Source organism: Heterocephalus glaber, unplaced genomic scaffold, assembly GCF_053883595.1.
Source record: "Heterocephalus glaber isolate CG9 unplaced genomic scaffold, H.glaber_assembly_v1.0 deba00000594, whole genome shotgun sequence".
Taxonomy (NCBI): domain Eukaryota; kingdom Metazoa; phylum Chordata; class Mammalia; order Rodentia; family Bathyergidae; genus Heterocephalus; species Heterocephalus glaber.
The window spans coordinates 23,100,721-23,124,530 of NW_028258151.1; the positions used below are offsets into that span (position 1 = coordinate 23,100,721).

Below are 23,810 nucleotides of genomic sequence, written 5' to 3' on the forward strand. Positions count from 1 at the left end.
TATTTCGAGAAGGTAGTGGACTGGTAAGAGAACTCTGACTACTTTATGATCAAACCTAAAAGCTTTACTTTGAGTTCTATTTTCTGGCTTATCAAAACAACCAAAACAAAAAAGATTCTCCTTTCTCCATATTCACATATCTGTAAACTTAATATTCACCTATTTGTTTGTAAACTTTGGGGTAATTCTAGAATCTCTTCCATGTTTTCCCTGGCTCCTAGAAATACTAATAGGCAAAGAGAGGTAGATCTTATACAAAGGGAAAGAGATAAAGAGGTGGAGGAAGAGGCAAGGGGGAGGGGATAGACCAGAATTAAGATGTGCTATGTACATGTACCAATTCCCACGAGGAATGTGATCTTTATTACTGCAAACAAATGCTCATGGTGAATCATCTGGCCGCCACTGGGTTAAACAATGTTAAGTGTATTTCTTTACTGCAGCATTTCTCAGAGCCTGGAATATGCAAATGTGTTATAAAATGCCAAGAAGGAAAGACAATGTAATGCATTTTCCAAGTATGTTTGGCCATGGAACTTTTCCCTGTGATGCCTTCTTACATGATGAGTGTTCTGAGAATCATTTTGGGGACTGGTTGATACTTCAGCCCTCTAGTAATCAATCATCACTTCCAACCCATTGATAAGGAAACTAAAGATGCACAATGTGCTGGCCTCTGTTTTGATATACTGAAGAAATGGCTGAGTGCCCCCAGTCCCTGTGGGTGCACAAAGGACAAAATGACACCCTCCTCTGACTTCCTGTAGCCCTGTGTAGGATCTGAGCTTGTCATCTGCATTGCTTACTGGCTTTTCCCAGTCTCCCAAACATCCGACAGCCTGCAGGAGTGGACATTTTATAGGTGCCTTTGTGGAGAGAAAAATCACTCTACATACACAATGGTGTGCTGGCATTTCCTAGTTGCAGATGGAACGGCAACTCAGAAACACTTGGGAAACATGCTCCAGGCAAGGCTTCCATCAAGCAGGCTGGGAAGACGCCCAGACACCCCAGCCCCTGTAAAGGTGCAATAGCCCTGAGAGCACGACCAGACCCTGGGGTGGGGTGGTGTCTAATGGCCTGTGAAAAGTACACACAGGGATGTAGCTCAGTGGCCCAGCGTGTGTGCACAGGTGTCCTGTGTTCTCCTCAGCATTCTAACAGTCACCAGGGAAAGCTAAACAGAAACCAGAAACCGTCATCTTTACTGCAAAATGAAACCTGAACAAATGCATGAAGTGTCTGGTTTTTGTGGTAGAATGAGCATAGCAGAAGCGCGGTTTCCTTCGCCAGTACCAGCACTGCCGTGTCCCAGAAGCCTGCCACTGCCATGCGCTTTGCGATGCCTTCTGTAATTCTCACCAGAGCCCCATGAGAAGTGTGATCTTTCATTTCACTTTGCAGATGAGGAAGTGAGGCCAGAGACATCGATGGTCCACAGACAGAGACAGGGGCAAAGCCAGGGCATGAAGCCAGATCAACCTAAGATCTGGGCTTCTGGACCGATCTATCTGTCCAGAAAATATCTATGAAGCCTTACTTTGCACTATGTACAGTGGGGGCTGGATGGCTCAGACAGAGATTCTGCTCTCAGAGAGAAAGAAGATGTTAGGACTCAAGGCCTAAGCTGGGCAAGGTGCCTGTAACCCCAGCATCAGGAGGATCGCTGATTGAGGCCAGGCTGGGCCACACAGCCAGACCCTGTCTCAAAAAATCAAAAAGAAAGATTGAAGGCCTGACATAAAAACCCCAGAAGCTACTAGCTAACATGTAAAAATGCTTTTGATAGCCAGTCACTACCCTAAATGCTTTTCATAAATAAATTAATTTTACCCTAATAAGAATCCCATGTACCAGGCAACTGTTACCCTCACTGTACAGATGAAAATACTGACTTGCAGGGAGGTTAAGAATTGGCCTGAGGTCACACACAGCAGGAAGGAGAGAGCTGGGACAGGACTCCAGTATGTGTGGGCTTCCCTGCTACCCTCCACAGCCTTGCGAAGGATGGAGGGAGGGCCTGGAGCTAAGACACAGACCAGCCCAAGTTCCAGGATGTGGCCCTCTGTGTCTGCTGGGCTTGGCCGGTTACAACAGGCAAGTCAGAGGGGACAGTGTCATGCAGTCCTCACTGCGTCCACTCAGAATGCCCTCATCTGACGCTTGCAGAGACCCAGTACTTTCCGAGCTCCAACAGCTGCCCGGGAGCTCTTTCTCTCTCTCTCTGTCAGTTCAGAAAGGCACAAGCCTAGTAGATGCATGTCCTTCTGATGCACAGGTTTAGATGTTTTGATGGACACCTGGTAGAAGTTCTCCAGGACTTTCTTACTCAGATAGGCAGATCTTGATTCCTCTCAGATCCCACATCTTCCACATGGTACTGAGGCCACACCATTCTGGGATCCTGGCTCCCAGCTCTGCACTGCCTAGAAGTCACCTCAAGTTCCCTGGTTAGCACAGCTGCCTACACCCAAGCCTACTACCGAAACCGAGGGTGTGCCTAACGTGTCCCTACAGCATCACACTCCCCATCCAGTAAGGAATCTCTGGACCTCTTCTAGGCCCTTTTATGGAGATAATCCTATAACTATCACCAATGCCTTGCCAAGCACGCTTTGAAATTCTAGCCAGCCTTTTGTGATCTCCTGCTAGGTGGGCCAGTGAGGGCCAGCATCGAAATCTTGTTTCATCAGAAAACCCTAATGATTCCCAAGAATCATCTACCGCAAGGAAGCTGCCCATCAAGTTCCAGTCTGTGGGCAGCTCATTTCTCTGAGGTTGATACTGACAGACACAAATCTCCATCCCAGGATGCAATGAAGTCTTGCCTTCAGCCTTCTACCTCTTGGAACATTGTTTCTTTCTGTTTAATGTTACATTTTTACTCTGTGTTCAAGACGTTCTCCCAAGTAAATCAAGTAGATTGTGAGCAAAGATTTTGATACAGATGAAGTCCATAGCAGTGCTGATAAAATAAAGAAAAAAAGCTATAAACCCAAATATTCAGTAATAGGTGATAATGGCATTAATCTACTATATATTATGATTATTATATATGAAATGATAAAAAACTATAGTGAATATTTCATTTTCTAAAAACCTATTACCACAAAAGGCAATTTGCCATTAATCTCCCTTAAAATACTTCTTTCTCTTCAAACATTCTCGTTCTATGGTTCTTGTCACTTTCTGAAGCAGTTCTGAAAGTCCTCTAATTTTTTCTTTAATTGTGCTCTCATGGCTGCCTCAGTGTCTTGAATCAATTTAAAACACTCTTCTTTCATGGTCACTTTGACTTTGGGGAAGAGCCAGGTGTCACACAGTGCCAGATTCAGTGAATAAGGTGGATGAGGACACACCACAGTGCTTTTATGAGCCTGTCCTTCCCCTGGATGGCACTTGGCAGCAGTGCTCACCGTATTTTTGATTATACCTCCTAATGACGCTCCTGGAAGAGGACTTCCAGAATTGCTTCAGAAAGTGGCAAGAACTATGGGATAAGTGCATTCAAAGTGAGGGGGAGTGTTTCCAGAGGGATTATTTGCAATGTGCCTTTTACTGTAATACATTTTTAAAAGTTAAACAATCACTGTATATTTTGATCACACCAAAGATATTTTAGTCAGTTGGAGCTGCTATCACAAAACATGTAACCTGGGTGGGCTCATAAACAACAGAAACTTATTTCTGACAGTTCTCGAGGTTGAGAAGTCTAAGATCAAGGCAGATTTGGTGGCTGGTGAGGTTGGCCTGTTTTCTGGTTCGTAGAGATCTTGGAGCTGTGACCTCACATGGCGAAAGAGGTAAGGCAGCTCCCTGGGGCTTCTTTTATAAAGACACTAATCCCACTCATGAGGGCTCCACCTTCACGAGCTAATCATCTCCCAAAGCCCCAATTCTATCACACTGGTGATTAGGCTCCTAAGATTACTACTTCCTAAAGTACCATCACCTTGGTAATTAGGTTTTAATGTATGAATCTGGGGGACAGAGAAACATTCAGACCACAGCACTACAGAATATACCATATAATGAAATACTTTACAAAGCATTAAAAATGAATCATCAGAAGAGCTATATTTATGGACTTTAAAAGAGATAGTAAATGAAAAGTAGGTTACAAAACAGTATGGAAAATGAGGGCACGTTTTTATAAAGAAAATCTATATGTGTGTTAACAGCTTGAAGATACAATCTTCAAGCAATGAGATTACAGATGATTTTAATGTGCTTTTCATAATCCACATTTTAAGTTTATGTTGGACATATTAGTTATATAGCAAATGTTTCTTTTAGAGAAAAATGAGAGAGAAGATGTGAAAATTTTCTAAAGGGTTCTTTTGATTAAAAAGGCAGCATATGTTCATTTAACAAGTGTAAAAATACATGAGAATAAATACCTTACATCTAAATTTCAAAGTTCCAAATTGAATCAAAAGCAAGGAGGAATAATTTAGAGCATGGATCATGACAGCAAATAATTAAGTGCCAGTGAGCCTAGAAGACACCATCACAAGGTGGCCCTTAAAGACACAATCTATCTTTGGTAGGTGGTCTTTCCCCCAAGAGTCAGGAGAAGCAGCTGCAGGAAACTTACTCCCAAGGGTCCAAGACCCACGTCTGGTTACTCATCAAACCCACTTCGAGCCGGTTTTCTCATCTCCTGACCAGGTACCCTCTGAAGTCAGGAGGCAAGAACATCTCATTAGGCAGCTTTGTTACTAAGCTGCTAAGTTCTTGTACTTCTTGCTAACCCTAAAGGAGAGCCTTTTAAACTGTACCGTGCACTTGAATTCCCAGAATGTTTTCTAAGCACAGACTCTGACATAGGAAGTCTGGGGTGGAGCCCGAGATCCCACATTTCTACCAGGTCTCCAGATCGCCAGTGCTGCTGGGGTCCACGGACCACACTGAACAGTGAGGCCCTGTGCTGAGCTCTCAGCCAGGAGAACCAGGCTTAGCCCAGGGATGCTGAGCTTAAATGAGACCATGGGTGAACTATCACCACCCAGCACAGCAGAAATGGCTCAGCTATTGAAAAACCCTTAGCTTTTCAGGCCGCTGGCAATCAATTAGCAAGTGAGCCAAAGGGAGCCCTAAAGGGCCTCCACGATTTAATGTTCCTATCAAAATGGGTAGTTTGCCACAGTGACCAGCGAGATCAGCCCCAATACCTTAGAGGAATGCTTTGTGCAACGAGAGTCACTCCCAGATTCCTGAAGAGGGAGGTCACACAAGAGATTCTATTCAGAACAGAACTCTAATAACATGAACAAACCAACTCCAAAGAGTGAGTATTGATTAGCTTTCATGGAAACAGACATTGGAGGAAAGGTGCAAGGGTGGAAGAGAGGAGAGAAAGTCACAGTTAGGGTGAGCTAGAAAAGACTGAACAAGAAGCAGGAGATGGGTAACTGTAAAGAGAAAGATGGAGAACGCGGAGGACAATAAAAATGGTGAGAGGGGCCCCAGGCGCATGGCTGCTGCAGGAAACCTGTCCCAGAGGGCCCTGAACAATGGCAGCAGGCTCTGTGTCTTCGCACATCCCACTGGATACAGCCTGGACCTGGAGGGGCGTTAATGAGGCTGGGTGGAGAGGCAGACTCCATTTTTCATCACTGACACCATCCTGAGCCCAGTGCCGGGGCCAGTCAATCAGACACCAGCTCCACTGTATATAAACACTTTCTATCTTCAATCTGCAAGGGAGGCAGGTGCTGGAGATCTGGTCACGGTCAGCTGGACAATCTGATAAAGCCTTCCTGGGGTCGCTGTGGCCTGAGAATAGACCCAGCATAATTACACCAGGCAGAGGGGCTGTCAGGCAGTCCAGGCGGAAATAACAGAGCCTCTGCCAATCAAAGGGAAACCCAACCGAGGGGGTGACTGGGGAGGGGGCCGTTTGCTGTAGGAGTGGACAGTGGGGGAGGGGAGGTTTCCCCGAGGCTGGCTGGTGACTCCGGCAGGGCTGCGCAGCTCATTATGCGAGTGATATGGATCACTATCTGGGGTCTCCGGGGATTCATCATTATGCAGCAGGGCCTGGTGCGTGCTTTGCTCGCATGGTAAAGGAGGGACATGGCAGTGGAAGCCTGCCCATGGAAAAACAGGGTGGCCCTTATTTTCTCCCCCTTAATTATCTTGCAGGCCTTTTAATCATAACGGTGCAGAAATGGACAGTCATAATAAAAAGACAATGGGTTTGAAGTTTACAAAGCCAGTCTATGCATGCTGTCTCAGGGGTGCCAGGTAAGGGTTGAGGCTGAGAACACGCAGGCTTGTTGCCCTGCCCTTTGGTCCTGTCATACACGCACCAAATGTCAGACTCACTCACCCCACCCTTTTCAAGAGCTGGGTAGAGCTCCCTGCCTCTCTCAGTAGAGGGCTAGACTGCATCCCAAAAGGCCACCAGCCCCTCTTGCTGGTGCTTGTCAGGGACACAACCCAGGACACAGGGTGAGAGAACTGCTTCTGTGATCCCCCCTTCCATTATTTCTTCTTTTACTGAGCTAAAAATTGCCCCCTGCAGCTTATATTTGTACCTGGAATGGACTAAATCTCATGGGTGGCCTCTCTTTGTCCCATATGGCAGAGGTTAACCTGTTGGCATTTCCTCCAGATAAATTTAACTCCATGACCCGGCACCACTGCAGGGTTCTTGGTGGGGAAAAAGGAGATTAATCTGCACATTTATAGAAGCAAATGTTCTAAGATCCCCTGTTCCCATATTTTACTATTATTCTCAACATGTCCCCCTGAAGGCTGAAAAACATATTCATGCACATTATGCTGAGTGAAGGCCAGGGTCAAAAGCTTACATGCTGCCCAGTTCCATTCATATGATAGTCCCAAAAGACAGAATTCTCATGATGAACAACAGATTGGCTGTTGCCAAGAGGTGGTGACAAGGCATACCAGGAAGGACCTTTTGGGGGTGACAGCACTATTCTGTCACCTGATTATGGTGGCAGTGGTTACAGAAATGTATACATGTGGAAAGACTCACAGAACTATATACACACCCTCAAAATCAATTCTACCATATGATAATTTAATAAGTACTTCTATTAATAAAATGGATCTTCTCTTTGGATGGAAGTGGGGAAATTTTGCAACTATAAATGATAAATTATTGCTCCTAGATACCCCAAAAGAGTCACTTCTTCAAATGTCTGAAGACAGCTTTCTGCACAACACACACAGCCTCTCTGTACAAGCGAGGGCTTCCACATGATTCCTTAAATCAGGGAATCCCCTTCCACTGCATGCAGTGTTCAGCAGCACTCAGACATCTGCCCAGTGGTGGTCTCTTGCAATCAGAGGAACACAGGAGAGCCCATCACGTGAGCCTCTGGTGACCTCCCTGATCTGTCTTCCTGCCCTTGTCCCCCTCTCTCTCACGCTGGGCCTCTTCTTCCTCAAACACACCTACTATCCCCATCTGTAATGCCCCTTCTTACATCCCTGCTGGGCCAGCTCCTCTCTTCACTCAGGTCTTGATTCACACACTTGTTCCCTCCTTGGAGAGGCCCTTCCTGCCCTCTACAGATGCAGCGCATGCCCTCCCCCTTATGGAACCTCTCACTATCACTTTTCTGTCCCCCAAGCTCGTGAAGAGTGGAAGGATGTGTGCTCTACAGAGGACCACTCTGCTCACCAGTGTACCTACATCCCCTAGAACATGCTGCCCAGAGGTGCTCAAAATGCAATGAATAAACCATGGAGATGCTGGGACAGAGTGGAGACAGAGCTTGAACAAAGTGGAGAAATAATGGGGGTGGAGGTGGTTTGTGGACTCTCAAATCTATGTAAAGTCTCTTGCCATTTTCTATAAGTTTATACCCAAGTATTTTAACTCATTTCCCTTAATATTTTATTTAAAATTTCAAACAAACAGCAAATGGGAAGCATTTACAATGCACACATGCACAGCTACATAGAGCTTCTCACTTACACTTTGCTATTCTTTTATTATAACATATTTATCCATCTATCTGTCTCTATCCATCTGAACTTTTTCTCCAGCAATTTCTATTTAATCATCTAAAAGCACCCCAGTGCATAAATAAAGAAAAGAAACCACAGATGAGGATAGTCTCCAGAATGGTCTTGAAAGCAACAAATAATCACAGATTTCCAATAGATGGGGAAGGCATGTGCCCCTTCCACATTTTCCAAATCCTTTGGATCAAGTTTGAAAAACTGTAACAGGAGAGAGCCCATGGGGTGTGTTATTTTTCCACTGTCTCATTAGTCTTCATAGTCATGTTTTCAACCCAGAGGGAGGGGGGTGGCTGGGGTGCTCACAGGGAAATGGCAAAGAATGATGACAAAGACCCTTTGCCACATATCCAAGGAGGCCACATCCCTTCCATCCAGGCTTCTCTGTTGCTGCAGAAGCTACTCTAGGTGCACAAGGAAGGTGGAGGGGCTGCAACAGAATATACGTGGAAATGCTCCACTGTTGTCTTGCCATGAGGCACAGGCTTTTGCTGGACTCTCTTGCATCTGGCCATAACATCAGTAGTGGCCTTCACAGTCCCCCTAGGGTTATTAATCACATACTCCCAATCTTCAAATAGAGACCAGCAACATGGCCATTTTCACTGCGTTCATGTTTGCTAAATGGGAATCTGTTTTTCCAATTCTGGGGTCAGAGCTGCTTGGAAAATGAGCTCTGCCTTTGAAGAAAGTGGGTCAATGGCATAAACCTAAGATCAGTCATGTTCCGAGAAAGGTATCAAGAGCTAACCTAATACTAGAGGACAAGTTTGCCAATTCTCAAAAATCTGAGTGCTGCATCAACTTACCCAGCTTCCCTTAATATCAGGGTTCCTACTCTATCTTGGCCGCTGCTTAGGAACAATAAGGTGCACATCCACACAATATTTTACAGCCAACTTCAGGTGTTCACCACAGCACATCCACAAAATCTCTGAGTTCCAATAGCCGTGGTTAATGCTAAGGTAGTGCTTATTCTGTTCTGGGTACTATTCTAAGTGCTTGGTCTACATTGTTTTATTCAATCTTAAGACAACAAACATGTCATTCTCATTAATATCTCCATTCTCAAAGGAGAAAATGTGGCTTAGGAAAGCAAAACAATTTTGCTCATCAAGCTAGCGGTTTCTAGTTAAGTTTTCTCTACTACAGGTGCCAGGGTCTTCAGATTCCCCTGTTGTCCTTGTTTCTGTCTCTTTTGTCTTTGGGTTTCCCTAAGAACTCCTTGGATAGTTCATTGAGTCTTTAAGCTGTAACCCACTGTTATAATAGGGAAACCTGTTAATGCAGTTATAAGAGATAGAGAGAAGGAAGCAGTATGTCTGCCTTTTAAAGCTACACAACTTAGTTGGAATCTATCCAAGCCTGATTGTAGGACCACCAGGAAACTCATGGCATTCTTGAGATCACACAAACCAACTCTGCTCAGGCCATAATTTGAAGATTTCCCTGACCTTGAGTCTTTCTTCCCATCCAAATGACTTATTCTGGAATTTAAAGTCAGCCAGCCTTCCAGGCAGGGCAAGAGTGGGTCCTGGGTATGAGCTAGGGGCACAAGGTCCTAGGGCCTAAACAAAGGAGGCCTGAGAGATGGTAAAATCACCCTCTAGGGAAAATAACAACCCAAAAGAGCCATTTCTATAGCAGTTGTCAAAGTGCACATGTGGGCCCAATTCCAGCCAGGTGTGGTGTTTGGGCATATGACTTTTTTTTTTTTTTTGGTACCTGGGATCGAACTTGGATCCTTGAGCCTGCGAGGCAGGTGGCAGAACCACTGAGCTAAATCCCCGGCCTGCATATGACATTTTTTAAAAAGTTCAAGCTTTTAGGTAGGACCTATAGCTGACAACAATTCTCACTATTCCCAATTGTCTTACGCTATTACCAACCATCTTACCTTCAACAGCTTCATTAAAACAAATGAACACGGACAGATGTCCAAGCCCCTAAAGACATCTGAGAGGACTCAACAGATTTTAATACTGGGCCCCATGTAGCCCCGCTATGGCCCTTGACTTTCTCAGAATACCAATTTCCACTGTAGAGAAACTAACACTTCTCTAAGCAAACTACGAAAGAGTGAACAGGGCTCGGGATTTAGCTCAGTGGTGCCTCGCCTGTTTGGCAAGGGGAAGGTCCTGAGTTTGAGACCTGGTACCAAAAACAAACAAACAAAACAAAACAAGTGAGCAAATAAGCAAAAAAGAGTGAGCAAATAAGCAGGTGGATATTGATTCACTCTGTTTTGTTCTCCTATGGTAAAAAAAAAAAAAAGAAAAAAGTAAATTAATAAAATTAGTAAGTTAATATAAACATTTGAGAATGGACATTTATTTAAAAATATGATTGTATAATTATATTTTATTACAATAACTTACAAAAAGTTTTATACATACACAAAAATAGAATGTTTAAAAATGATCCCAAATGGATTCATTATACAAGTAGCTAAAATTACCTGGTCTTAAGTGAACAAAATTCCACCAATCTGGTCTTCTCCTATAATTTGTATTATCCCATTGGTGCTAAGAGTTGTGGTAGTTAGGTAGGTGAGCCAATTTTTACAAAAACAGAGCAATGCTTTTGCTACAAAGAAAGCACATAGAATATGGTAACGTTTGTATGTTAAAGGTGCATGCTTCACAGGTCAATAGGAGCTAAAGACATGCCACCCCTAGCTGTGCTGACTTGGCAGGTTGATTATTTCACTCAGAAGGCACTTGAGCAGTGGTACAGAGGGCCACTGGAATGGCCCTTTCTTACCTGTAGCAGGCCCCAAGATGCCAGTGAGAAAGATGCCTCTTTTGTATCAAAAGGAGAAGGTCATTCTCACACTTAGTGACTGGGTATTGATACTATTATGTTATCCATAGGTATAGACTTTCTAAAATAATCCTCATCTTCCACCTTTTCACACCCCTCCATATACCTTCTAGTTACCTTACGGATATTGCCCCTGGGCAGGGGCAGCAAGCCACAGCTCCCAGTCAGCCACTCAATCACTCTACAGTGTACAGTGCACAGCCTAAACCAGGCTGTTCAGTAGGTTAGGTGCATTCAGTGCACTTTTGACTTAGACCTTTCAACTTACAGTGGGTTTACTGGGAGGTAAATGGGTTTATCAGGATGTAACCTCATCATATATTGAAGATGATTTGTACAAAGATAGGAAGGATGCACAATGAGGTAACATACCTCACCCATTAGGATGGCTACTATTTTTTTTTTTGGTACTGGGGATTGAACTTGGGTCCTTGTGCTTGTGAGGCAGACGCCAGAACCACTGAGCTAAATCCCCGGCCCCAGGATGGCTACTATTTAAAAAGAGGAAACAAACAAATGTTGATAAGGAAGTTGAGAAATTAGAATACTTATATATTTCTGAGGGAACATGAAATGGTGCAACTGCTAAGGAAAAAGTATGCAGGTTTCTTAAAATGTTAAAAACAGAGCTACTACATGATCCAGCAATCCTACCTCTGGGTATATACGCTAAAGAGCTTAAAGCAAGAAGTCAAAGAAGCATTGTACACCTATGTTCCCAGCAGGACTCTTCACAATACCCAAGAGGTAGAAGTAACCCAAATGCCCAGCAAGAAGAGTGGACAAAAAGTGTGGTGTAATACAATGTCGTATGACTCAGCTTTAAAAGGAAGGAAATCCTGTTGCATGTTACAATGTGGATGAACCTTGAAGACGCTATGCTAAGGAAAATAAGCTAGACACAAGAAGACAAGTACTGTATGATTCCACTTATATGAGGTATCTGAAATAGCCAAAATCATATGACCAGATAGTAGAATGGCAGTTACTAGAGCTGGAGGTGGGGTAAAAGGGGCCTGTTAATGGAGAAGTTCGGGAGATGTTTCACAACAATGGGACTACATCCTTAACGCCAATGAGCTGTACACTCACAGCTCGTTAAGATGTTAAATTTTATGCGTCTTCTCACCACAATCTTTAAAAATACTAAATAATTTAAAAGATAGGAAGGAGGAATACTACTAAAGTTTGGGTATATCCCTGGCAACAATAGGGTTACAGAGTATTATTTTACCTGTGTTGCTTGTATTTTTTTTTCTACAGTGATTGAAATTGTAAAGGTTCTCCTTGAAAAAAAAGAAAGTCAAGTTTAACAGAATTCTAATCAAAGGACACAGGATTATACATTACAGATATTTCTTCTTTAGTGACCTATCTGTTTAATAACTGTTTGGACTTGTGACCCATTTTTTGTATAGTTCTGTACATCTTGTTTATAGCACCTCAATGTCTTTTTTGGTGCAGTACACCTTGTTTATACAGTACTGTAATTTTTGGTGATTGTATTATACGGTACTGTTGTTTTCTGTTATACTTTACAGCACTGCATGTGAGAGTTATGCAAATAAAAGCAAAGTCATCAAGTTGGAGTTTCCTTTGACCATTTCTTTGTTCTGAATATTATATGGTACACACCACATACAGCTTCTCATTTGGCGATCAATTCATTTAATAACTTCGTTGCGGGAAACGAACTTGGTCGTTAAACAAGGAATGTCTGTAATAGCAATTGCCTGGGTGCGGTGCTGTGCTATTCAGTGCCTGAGGAAGCAGGCAAGAGGGGCTCCATTTGAGAAACCTGGGCCAGAATAGTAGTCATTAATCCCACGCTTTATTTGACAAAGAGTGACAGAGAGAGCCAATGACACAGTTCAGGTGCAGGAGAGACTGAAGCGAGATTGTTAGATTTAGTAAAACTATTTTTCTCTTTCCTAGTGCTTGCTCCCTCTCTGCAAGCGAAACATGTTAAATGGTGGGGACACTAATAATGCTATTCTCATCTTTATTTTAATTCTATCTTCAGTGGTGCTTTAAATGTCCTATTTTTATATTTCAAAAAGGTCCTACAAGTCCTTCACTTTTGTATAGCGCTAGAGTGTGCTTATCCACACTTACCTTGATTTTCTGTATCTCTGAAATCAAACAGGGTTCATATTCAATGTATATATTACAGACTTACTGGGCTACCACAGACCTTTTTTCTAAATCATTATTGAAGAAAGATGACATTTATACTAAACCACGGAAGAAGTAATTACTCTAAGTGTACTGTATGAAAATTTAATGGTACCTGGATTAACATTTAAATTTTTGTGAATAGTAATGAAAAAAATAACAAGCCCAGCAAAGCCATAATTTTATGAATACTATAACTGAGAATGATGCTGAACTTTACAAACCAATTTAAAAGAAACACTGAGAACAATGTAATCAGGTGATCTTTAGATGTGGACAAAATGATGAGATGAAATGGAAACCATCAGATAATGAAGGTATAGAAGACTCCTAGGGCACATGTCTCTCTGGAGTGGGATTGGGTTCACCCTTAATGTGCTTATCCTCATTTGCTCAATCCCATGAACAATTTCTATTTCCAAGATGGCAGCTGGCATTCGGATTTACACCACGGGTAGAGAGCAGAGAAGGCTAGCGTGTCTTCTGCCAAGATCAAATCTAATTCAGATGGCAAGTGGTCCACACCAACCCAAGTAATCCCAGGAAAATACTTTCTAAACTTTATTTTTAAATTTATTTTTATATTTTTGTTCATTAAATTTATTGGTGGATTTTAGGTATACATTATGATCACATTCCTTATTGGGAATTTGTACCTATACTTGATATACTTTGGTTCTTATGTTTCACTTTCTAAACTAAAAGTATGGTTCATCTCGTCATAGGCGATAGCAGTTGAAGACAGCAGATATTTTAAGAAGCTCAATATAAAAATCATCTGTACACTATGAAGGGCAGGTGGCTTTCAAGAGAAATTGGAACACCACAGAACAAAAGAAGTATGTGCTAGAGAGGATGGAATAATTGACTTGAACACAGACGGATAAGTATCTCTGGGAATTCCAAAGCCAGGACTAATAGCTAAAATTACCAGCTTAAACTATTTCCCATGTTCATTCTCTAAAGCGCTATAAATGGAAACAGTTAAAAATTTTTTTTCCCAATAAAGTGTTCGCATTCTTCTTTCTAAGACACAAGAGACTAACACTCATTTAAGACCAACTGAGGAAAAACAGCATTTCCAGCCACTGTGCAAATCCTAAAAAACTTCATCTGTAGAGGTGAGACAGAATGAGTGGCTCCCAGGCTTCCCTGGCTTGTGCACGTGGGAGAGACGGGGGTCTATCATTACATGTGCATGTCAATGAGCCTCAGCCCAAAGTCAATGCCATGGTGATCCCCAAGGAAACTGGCTAAGTGTTCATAACAGCCTGAGAATGCCGGGAATTAGAGGACAATACTGTCTTTTTCTAATTGGATCAGAATCAGCTTTGATGTCTTCATTCCAAGCGGACCAGCTCTGCACCGCAGCCAGCCTCTCTCACTGGGGAGAGGGGTCTGTAGACATATCCCAAGCCTGGAAGGAGAGAGGCTGGGGACCCTTTTGTCAGCAGAATGCCTGGGCTGCCACTGGGCTGTTCTCCCGTCCAAGATCACAGGGTGAGATAGAGACTGAAAACTGTTGTGCAGCTGGTATTGATGATGTTTATTTTTAAAAATCATTTTTATTGTTATTATTTAACATAAATAGGCTGCTTTTGGTTAGGTAAAATAGTCCAAAAAGAAATATCCCTGTTTATAGTTTGTTTGTTTTTTTTAAAGGTTTTTACCGTTGCTTACACAAATACAAAGGTACCATTTTCAAATGAATGTATGGGGAATCTGATCTCATCTGATTTATATATCTAAAACATAAGCCATATATACTAATCTGCCAAGTCCTAACCCTAGCCAATATATTTTCTAGATCGACTGAATTGGGGAAAGGAGGACCAAATCTAAACAGACCTTAAATCAAGCATATATTTCATTCTGGTTGCGACTCTGGCCTAAGTCCACTGGATCCAAGACTGCATTCCTTCTCTTCCTCGTATAACCACCTCCTTCCCCAGTAATGAAGGAAGGAAAAGCCACAGAGTTCTTGAGGGGACTGGGAATAATTTAGTGAGGACTCACTTGGAAACTCAGAAAACAGCTGCAAAGCTATATATATATGCCTTGGGGCACAAAGATGATCTTTCCTTCTTTGCAAGTTGGTGAAATGTTGGGCTTAACCTGAGGACTCCAGGCTCTTTGGAATTCCTTCCGTTGCAGTCTATGAGGGCGACAGTCCAGCCAGGGCCACTGGGCTCTACTCTGGTCACAAACCAGTCAGTCACATTCGTTTTGCCTTTGCCCACCACCTCGCCCATCAACAGACACGTAAGGGATACTTATGTGCCAGGGCACTTGGTGTGAAACAGACAAAGTCTCGCCTTAAGGATCATGTTTTCTATTGGGGAATAATAGAGAATAAATATATATCTGTATATGGCAGAAAGCAGTTATGAGTGGGAAGAAATATGAGCAAGGAAGGAGAAGAGCAAAGGACTGGGAAGCCAAGGCCAGCACCAAGTAAGGGAGGCTTCGGTGGGGCCACTTGGGTGCTGTTAACAGCAGAGCCCTGAGGGCTGGTAATAAAGGACAGTGATGACTCGCTTCACGAATGCTTCTGTTTGGAACAACTGGGTTCATGAACAGAAGCGTTTGGCAAAAGTTTGCTTCCGTTAGGGAACTCCACATCTGCTAACAGTGAACCTTATGGGGAAATGTGATTTAGTTTGTGACCAATTTGGTTCTCGACTGGAATCGGGGAAGGAATTAAGTTCATGAACCAGGGCATTGCTGTAGTCATGGAGGAGGACAGAGCCTGGACCACAAGGGGCTTGGATTGTATGTTAAGGATGACAGGAGGACTTTGGTCAAAGGAGTGGCATGGTTAAGATTTGCTTTTTAAAAACTGGCTCAGATTTCCAGGGAGTAAGAGCAGGGACAGGGAGACAGGTTAGGAGGTCACAGACACAGTCCAGGAGAGGGGACAGGGGCTCACACCGGAACAGTGGGCGTGGGAACACCCGGCTTTCTGAAGGCAGAGTGGCTGGCTAAGAGGTGTGTGGTAGCACAGTCAGAATGCACATTTCCTAACGTGGTGAACACCGGGAGAGAAGCACGGAAGGGGAGGGCGGGAACACAATTCTGGCCTGTGACATTGGATGGAGACACAAGGAGAGAGGAGGATAGTTTGGAGCAGAGGGGAGCGGTCCAGGCTGAAGGGACCAAAGAGATCACCTAGGGATTGGCCCAGAATCTGGGAAAGTAAAGGTGAACTGACTACGTAATGAACAGGCGTGCCAGGACAGCCCTCAGCAGGAGGAAAAGTTTGTGAAAGGGACTGAAGGGGAAAAGTCCCTGGGGAAGGATGAAGAGATCCCCAAGATGGCCGCAAGCAGGGATGGTGACCAGCTGCCAAATGCTGAGAAAGCATCACGGGGTGCAGAAAGCATGTCCCAGGTGTGGACGCGCATGCACAGATTGAGACGCATGCGGGGACAAGGCAGTCATGGTCTAATGTTAACAGCAGGGGATGTGGAGGAAGGGTACAGGGGAAGCCTTTCATTCTACTGCTTTGCCTTTCTCTATGTCAGAAATTAGGCCAAAATAAATGTTAAAAGATGAAGAAATACTCCCGAGAGATCCAGTAAGATGAACAATACCAGAAGATTATACAGGGTCTGACAATGTAGAACCTGACACAAGTTGAGCATCCCAAATTTGAAAATTTGAAACCTGGGACACACCAAAATCCAAAACTTTTTAAGTACTGACCTGACACCACATATGTACAGTTCCACACTGGGCCTCATGTGACAGCTCGTGCTCAAAACACAGGTAGGCTAAAAATCCAGCACAAAATCACCTTCTGGTTATGTGTATATAAAACATAAATGATTTTCATGTTTAAACGTGGGTCCCATTCCCAAGACATCTCAATATCTATATGCAAATATTCCAAAATCTGAAAAAACCTGAAATCTGCAATACCTCTGATCCCAGCATTTCAGATAAGGGATATTCAACCTGTACCTTCACGAGAGAGACTTTAATAGAATGGTAGAGATAGGATCTTGACTGTTGGTGACTCCAACAGAGAATAAGAAGTGAGAACACAAGGACACTAACTAGAGACAATGCCTTCCGTGAGTTTGTCTGAGAGTTGGAACACAAATTGGACAGCACAACACTGGGACATGGTGTTGAGCAGAAAGAAGTGAAGATGGTACTTATAATCCAACAGCATGTTCGCTGGTGCTGAGGACTATTCAGCAGAGGGGAGAACAACAGGAACAAAGGTTGTACATAGGCTTGAAGAGGGTTCCAATGTGCAGGTCAGGGATAGGCCACAGACAGGAGGAGGGACAGGTCATCCACTGGAGGGTTGGCAGGTAATATGGACACAGATGTAAGGGAGATTACTGGATTCAGTAAAGGAAAGTCCCTTTCGAAGGCAAATATTTTCTCTGTGATGTATAAAACAAGGTCAGTATTTGAATGTGAAGGTGTTTAAAGTTTCAAAGAGAAGAGGAGGAGTGGGAAAATAAGGGTGAACTGACTATGCAAAGAATAGGCTCGTCAGGCAAAGCAGAAAGCTCACCTGAGGTCCACAACCATATCTTAGTCCAAGCTGCTACAGCAAAGTACCACAGACCAGGTGACGACAGAGAACACAAGTTTATGTTTCAAAGTTCTGGATGCTGGAAGCCTGAGTGAGATCAGGGTGCCAGCTCAGTTGGGTTCTACCTCTCCCACATGGCAGAAACAAGACTAGAGAATTCTTGGGAGTCCTTTAGGAGGGAACCTATCTTTTCTTAAGGACTCTACCCTCACAACCTAGTGACCTGGCCGAAGCCCTGCCTTCCAACACTGTCACACTCGGGTCAGAATTCCAATACATACATGCATCTCGGAAGGACACAAATACTCAGTCTCTAACCGGCCATCCACGTAAAGTGAGTCCAATCACATGTTGTGTAATGTTAGCCTTGCCTACCTGCATGCAGAGGGCCGAGTTGGGTTTAAACAAGGTTAGAATTTTCCAGAAAGGGTAAGACGGGTGAAAGCCAAGTGACCTCTAAGGTAGAGAGGGAGGAAAGTGAGAGAAGCTCCCGGACAGTGGGAGGTCCCACTGGAGTGGAGGAACCACGGGAGTGTTCGGACCGAGAGAAGTAAGCCGGAAACATGGGAGGTGGTGGTGGTGTGTGTAGGGGTGAAGGTGATCTCAGAGACAAAGGAGTCATTGGTCATAAGGCCCGAGAATGACCTGAGAGCTAGTGGCAGAGGTCAGATACAGAATAAGGCCGCCAGAAGTCGGGAGGCCACAAAGCCAAGAGGCCAGGGTTCCCTGCAGGGCTCTGCTGAGGTCACCAAGAATGAGGCGGTAATTAGGTCAGGGACACGGGCAAGGGAGGCGGGGCCAACATGAAGGGAAGCAGTGGGGTCAGAGAGGGAAAGACCCGCAAGTTACTGAAATAAGGGGGACAGCTGGTGACATAATCTGAAGTGCTGTATGCTTCAAAGGAAATGCTTTTTTCCTCAAAAGGAGAAGATGGGGGAAATGGTATGGAATTGGCCACAAGGGACATCCTGACCCACATCCAGGCCCTGCCGAGTAAACAGTCACCACCTGAGAAGGCTGTAGGGACAGCAGGGTCCTCCAGAGAAAACAGCCAGGTTTCGGTGACAGCAAAAGGAAGGAAAAAAAGTCGATTAACAAAGGGAGGGGCCGGAATTCTGAACAACTCCAACCTGCTCAAGACCTACAAGTAATTACCACCGGATTCTACTCAGAATTTCGAGATAGCTCTCAGCAAGTTATTCATATTTATTATTTAGCCAAAAAAGCGTAATCATGTAAAGGAAGCATATTTATTTACTTTATTTTGCAACACTAGGGACTGAACCCAGGGCCTGCCGCGCTAGGCAAACACTCTACCCCTGAGCCACCCCCCAGCCCAGGAAATACTTTTAAAAGACATTTCAAGACAGAAAATGGATTTTCTTCTTGGCACTTTACATACATGTTCATTTCATATTCTGGATTCTTAGCTCCCACTTGGCATCCAGCAGGTGTTCCATGAGTTTACAAATGAACTTTCTCTTCCTTAACAGTCCCTCACCTCTCTTTTATTTAGCCTTTGGGCCTTCAGCTTATTCCTCTACTACAACTACATATTTTTCAACTACATATTTGTTAAGTGGTTAGCTTGAAGAATGCCAGCCAAATCCTGGTAAACTTTTTCTAATGTGCTTTGGAGCAGAACGTCCTAAAATGAAAACATACCATACTAGAGAATTTTCAAGCTGGGAAAAAATGAACAACTTCCCCAGTTGCCCTCACCTCACTCAGACCCATCTCCTCCATCTCCTCTGAGGAGAATGCGTCTCCTCTGACATTCAGGTGTTGGCATGGAGAGGTGGGGTGATCCAGACAGGAGGGCTCCTCCCTTGTAAAGGGGTTAAGGTTCTCCTAAAAGAGGCTGCCCTTGGCCTTACGAGAGCTTTCCTTTTCACTTTCTATCGCTTGAGGACAGTGTTCCTCCCCTCAGGAGTTTGCAGCCCTCATTAGACAACCAGACCTGTCGGCCTCTTGATCTTGAACTCTCAGTCTCCTGTGAGAAATAATTTTTTTTTAGAAATTACTGAGTCTCATGTATTCTGTGACAGCAGCACAAACAGACTAAAACTCTGAGAGAGGCTAAATGATTTGCCCACGGTGATACACAGTGTCCATGAGATGGAACCAGAACCCAGGACCTCTGGCTACAAGCATTCCAGTACACACCACAAGATGTATGCAACTCATTGCAAACTACTGACCTGAACTGATCACTCGTGGCATACCCTTAGCATTAAACCAGGCCGGAGTTTCTACCTTTATTTATTTATTTATTTTTTTGGTACCAGGGATCGAACTCGGGTCCTTGTGCTTGCAAACCACTGAGCTAAACCCCTGGCCCCAAGTTTCTACCTTTAAAGCACAGAAGACTGTAAGAAGAAAACTGGAGGGGCGGGGGGGGAATCTCACTTCTCTTCTTTTAAACTAATCACTTATAAAAGCCATTTTATTTTCTAATCTTTTACTTAAAATTTAAAAAGACACTGTTAGGCTTTGGAACACCAAATCAAGAGTTTAGTGTTTCCTATGTACAACTGGGCCCTCATGGATGTTTACATTAATAAAGATCCCTGTTTTGACTTCATTCCTAGCACTTTTTTTTCAAATTCTGGCCCTTGAACAGGTTGAGTGATTGAGGATACAGCTTAAGGTTTCATAGAAGCTTTTCAGGGACATCTGCATTAATTCTCTGCTTCATGCAATGTACAAACCATTAAGCAAAATTGTCTGAAGTTAAAATATGTATTTAATTCCCACTACAGGGGACAGATCTTTTTAGCAGATGTTTTTCTGGAATGGCTTGTGACTGTAAAATAGGAAGAACTAAAAGAATCAGAGTCAAAGCAGGTAAAGAGGATGGATTGGACAGGGGTTTGAACTGGGAAACAGGAATGGCATATCAATTAAATTTCCAGACTGTTGCCTATGAAAAATAAGCTGTCTCTGGATCGTTTCTGGGATACAGCTACACACAGTGGTCATGGACCACAGAAAATGAACCTGAATTGATGTAAAAAAAAAAATAATTATTTAAGCAAGACAGTCCTCTGATGTTTAAGCCAAGATCTCTAAGGGTATCGGGTTCCCTTGTTTGGAGGGACGGTATTTGGGAATTCACGGCAGGCTATTCCTCATGAAAAACAATGAGGGTGGTTATGTGCAAAGCCAAAAGAGCCTTTAGGCTTCTGGAGGTGACAGCCCAGCCAATCTTGCTCCATTAGTGACCTGCCATGGTACCACTCCGGATGGGGCATTTTTGACCAACCAGTGAGCCGAGCATGATACCTTCCAAGGTTATGGACTTTTGCATTTTTAACTGGGTTTTCCTTCCCTAGGCTCAAACTGAGAGCACCTACACTTGGGGCCCTCAGAATGAAGGCATTTGAAGTTTGTTTACTGGGGCCTTCCATTATGTATTCCCTTGCCTGGATATGAAAGGGCTATCAAATACCTGGAGGCAGCAGAGGGTGCTCAGGTTGGCATCTTGCTTCCAGCACTAACTGGATCTCAGAACTGGGGTCTGCTACTGAACCACTTTGTGCTCCAGTTTCATGTCTGTAAAATGAGAATCATGCTACTTTCTACATCACAGAGCTATGGAGGAGAAGGAGCAAGACAAGAATAAAACAGGTGACACGAGGCCTGGCCCACTGTCATAGCTCTCTGCCTCTCGTTCTTGGCAGAGTGAAGGTGAAGCGTGGGAACACCTCCCAGGTATGGAAGGGGTCTCTTTTATGGCTCTTAAGAATATCTTGTTTGCTTTTAGTCGAGCTATTTTATGGCCTGATGAATCTAACTGCCATGCTAGCTCAGCGTGAATACCGTCCATTAAGAATCATGTCACACCCTTGCTTCGCAAGTTGTGGAAACCCAAATCAGACTGCATTCAGCTTTGGGTGGTGGGAGGCATACTGAAGGCCTTTCAATTTCCAAAGCCATGAACGGAATGAAATGTTCTCCCATTAGGCGTTTCACATTTTAGAATTTAATTACAAAACCCTACCATTTAGCTTGTTAGACTGGCTGCTCCACCCCAGAAAGAGTGACAAAAGACAATCTTTATAGCCAGGCTGCAAGTTCCAAACGCTATAAATCACCCTATAAATCACCGGCTATCGGATGGAGTGGAACTCATTAACACAAAGGAGAAGCCTGAAAGGCACCATTAGCATGCTATTAATTTGTTTGACAATCTACAGCATAGTAAGAGCTAAAATAGTCAGACTGGGCAACACTAGATCTTACACAGAAGAATAATCTGGTCCCATTAATTTTTGTCGTGGGCTTGCCAAATGTAATTGGATATAATCAGACTCATCCATCTCCTCATAGAGTTTTCATCTTCTGTGCTTTTAAAAAGAAGAAAACTGGGGATGAGAGTCAAGCTCAAAGTCTTGGTTCTCAAGAGAGACAACGGATGAGAAAAGGTTTTAAGGTGGGGCAGCACAATGAGGACCGCAAATGCTTCCACCTTTTGTTTTCCCTCCTTTGTTCTGCCTTTGGTTTTCATGAAATGGATATGAATCATGAACTCTTTTTCCAGTTGGGTTAGCTTTACTTATATATTCACCCATCCGTCCAGTTTACTGGGGCACAGGGTGGGAGAGGAGGGGTCTTTCATCCCTGTGGGTAGATAGCATTATCTTCAATCTTTGCCTGTAACAAGAGGGCATGTGGGAGGGAGAAGCTGAAGATGCTTTATCAACATCTTTGTGATCTCATATTTTTCTGTCCAGCTGCTGGACATATCTCAGCTGTAGGGTTTTCTTGCCCCCGAAGCAGTTACCAAAAACAGACTCACACATTTGAAGGTTGCTGACACCATCCTTGCTCACCTGGGTCACCCGTTGCGAAGAAGGATGCCAGAAAATGGAGCTGCTGTGTGACCCTAAACAGAGCTCTTCTTCCTTCCCGATGGCTATTGCTACGCAAAGGGCACCATCTTGTCATTAAATGGATGGAAGAAAGGAACTGTGCTTTCAGTTCTGTAGATATTACAAAGAGAGGTCAATGAATCTACGATCTTCTGAATGATCACTTGACTATACTAAGATTTAAAAAAAAAACTAAATAAATGTGTAATTTTCCTGCCAAACAAAGTTAGCATAAACAATGAGCCTACATGAATAGGTGTAACCACATCCACCAGCAAAGCATGAAGATCAGCGCTCAAAGTTTACAAGAAGAGAAGAGAATGAACCTGGCTGCTGTTTAACACCTTTGAGTTAAGCATTGCTGAGTACTCAGAACACTGCTTCTCCTTAAAACAGGACCCTGACATTCAAAAACATTTAAATAGAATTCACGTTCAAGGTATAAGATTTGGCAAATATTAGAAAGTGTACGGAAGAAAATATGTGTTTCCACCATTCTGAGATAATCACTAAGAACACCTTTGTGTATTTCCACGCATCTAACATATATGTGTGTTTTTACAGAACTGTACTACCACATATATACCGTTTTTTTGTTTCTACCCTGTTCTTTGCCATAACTATTTGGGGAGCATCCAAAATTTTCCCATTACTTTCCCTTCAAAGATATAACTTTTTTTTTGGTAGTACTGGGGATCAAACCCAGGACTTTCATACTGAGCTACATTCCCAGCCTGTTTTTTTTTTTTTTTTTTTTAATTTTGAGACAGGGTGTTGCTAAATCATCAAGTTGCCCAGGCTGAACTTGAACTTGGCAGTCCTCTCTCCTCATCTTCCCAGAGTGCTGGGATTACAAGTGTATATCACCATGCCCTGGCCAAAAAGATATTATTAATATAACTACATAAGTTTCACTGTATTCAAGTGCTGTGATTTATTTGAGCATTCTTGGATGACACAGAGAGAGGATTTTAAGCTCTCCCTGGCATCCCTACTACAATGAAACTCTTACCTTCCTATCTGAAACCTATAACCAGGCAGACGTAGATTCACTGAGGAACACTCAAGAAACTTGAGAGCGGGAATTCTTCCCAGGGAGGTTTCTGGTATGAGGAAGCCATTGGTTGGCCAGGCTGAGAGGCTGGAAAAGCTCAGGTCACAGCTAGAAAGGCTGCAGCGGCCTGAACTCAAAGCTCGGGCTGGGGCTGTGTTTGTGGCTTTGAAGACACTTCGGGGCAGCAAGCAAAGCAAGGAGCCTCCCATCACTGAACATGACTTCTCTACCCTGGTGACGGGCATTTAAATGTGAGTGACATACACAAAGGCCCACTTGTGAGGGCAGCTAGAAAGTTCCCGGTCTATCAACCAGAAGGTATCTCAGATTC

The 23,810-nt window shown here is 43.6% G+C and overlaps 1 protein-coding gene and 1 long non-coding RNA gene across 3 annotated transcripts in view; both read right to left on the bottom strand.

Annotated features, from left to right (window-relative positions):
• Abtb2 (ankyrin repeat and BTB domain containing 2) overlaps nt 1–23,810 on the bottom strand; it is a 165,940-nt gene that overhangs the window by 94,147 nt on the left and 47,983 nt on the right. The gene's annotated exons all lie outside the window — the stretch shown is intronic.
• LOC110350636 (uncharacterized) overlaps nt 1–23,810 on the bottom strand; it is a 65,444-nt gene that overhangs the window by 14,948 nt on the left and 26,686 nt on the right. The window contains exon 2 of the long non-coding RNA XR_015448979.1: nt 1–23,810. This exon is cut by the window's left edge and continues 14,948 nt beyond it; it is cut by the window's right edge and continues 14,145 nt beyond it. This is a non-coding gene — a long non-coding RNA (uncharacterized LOC110350636).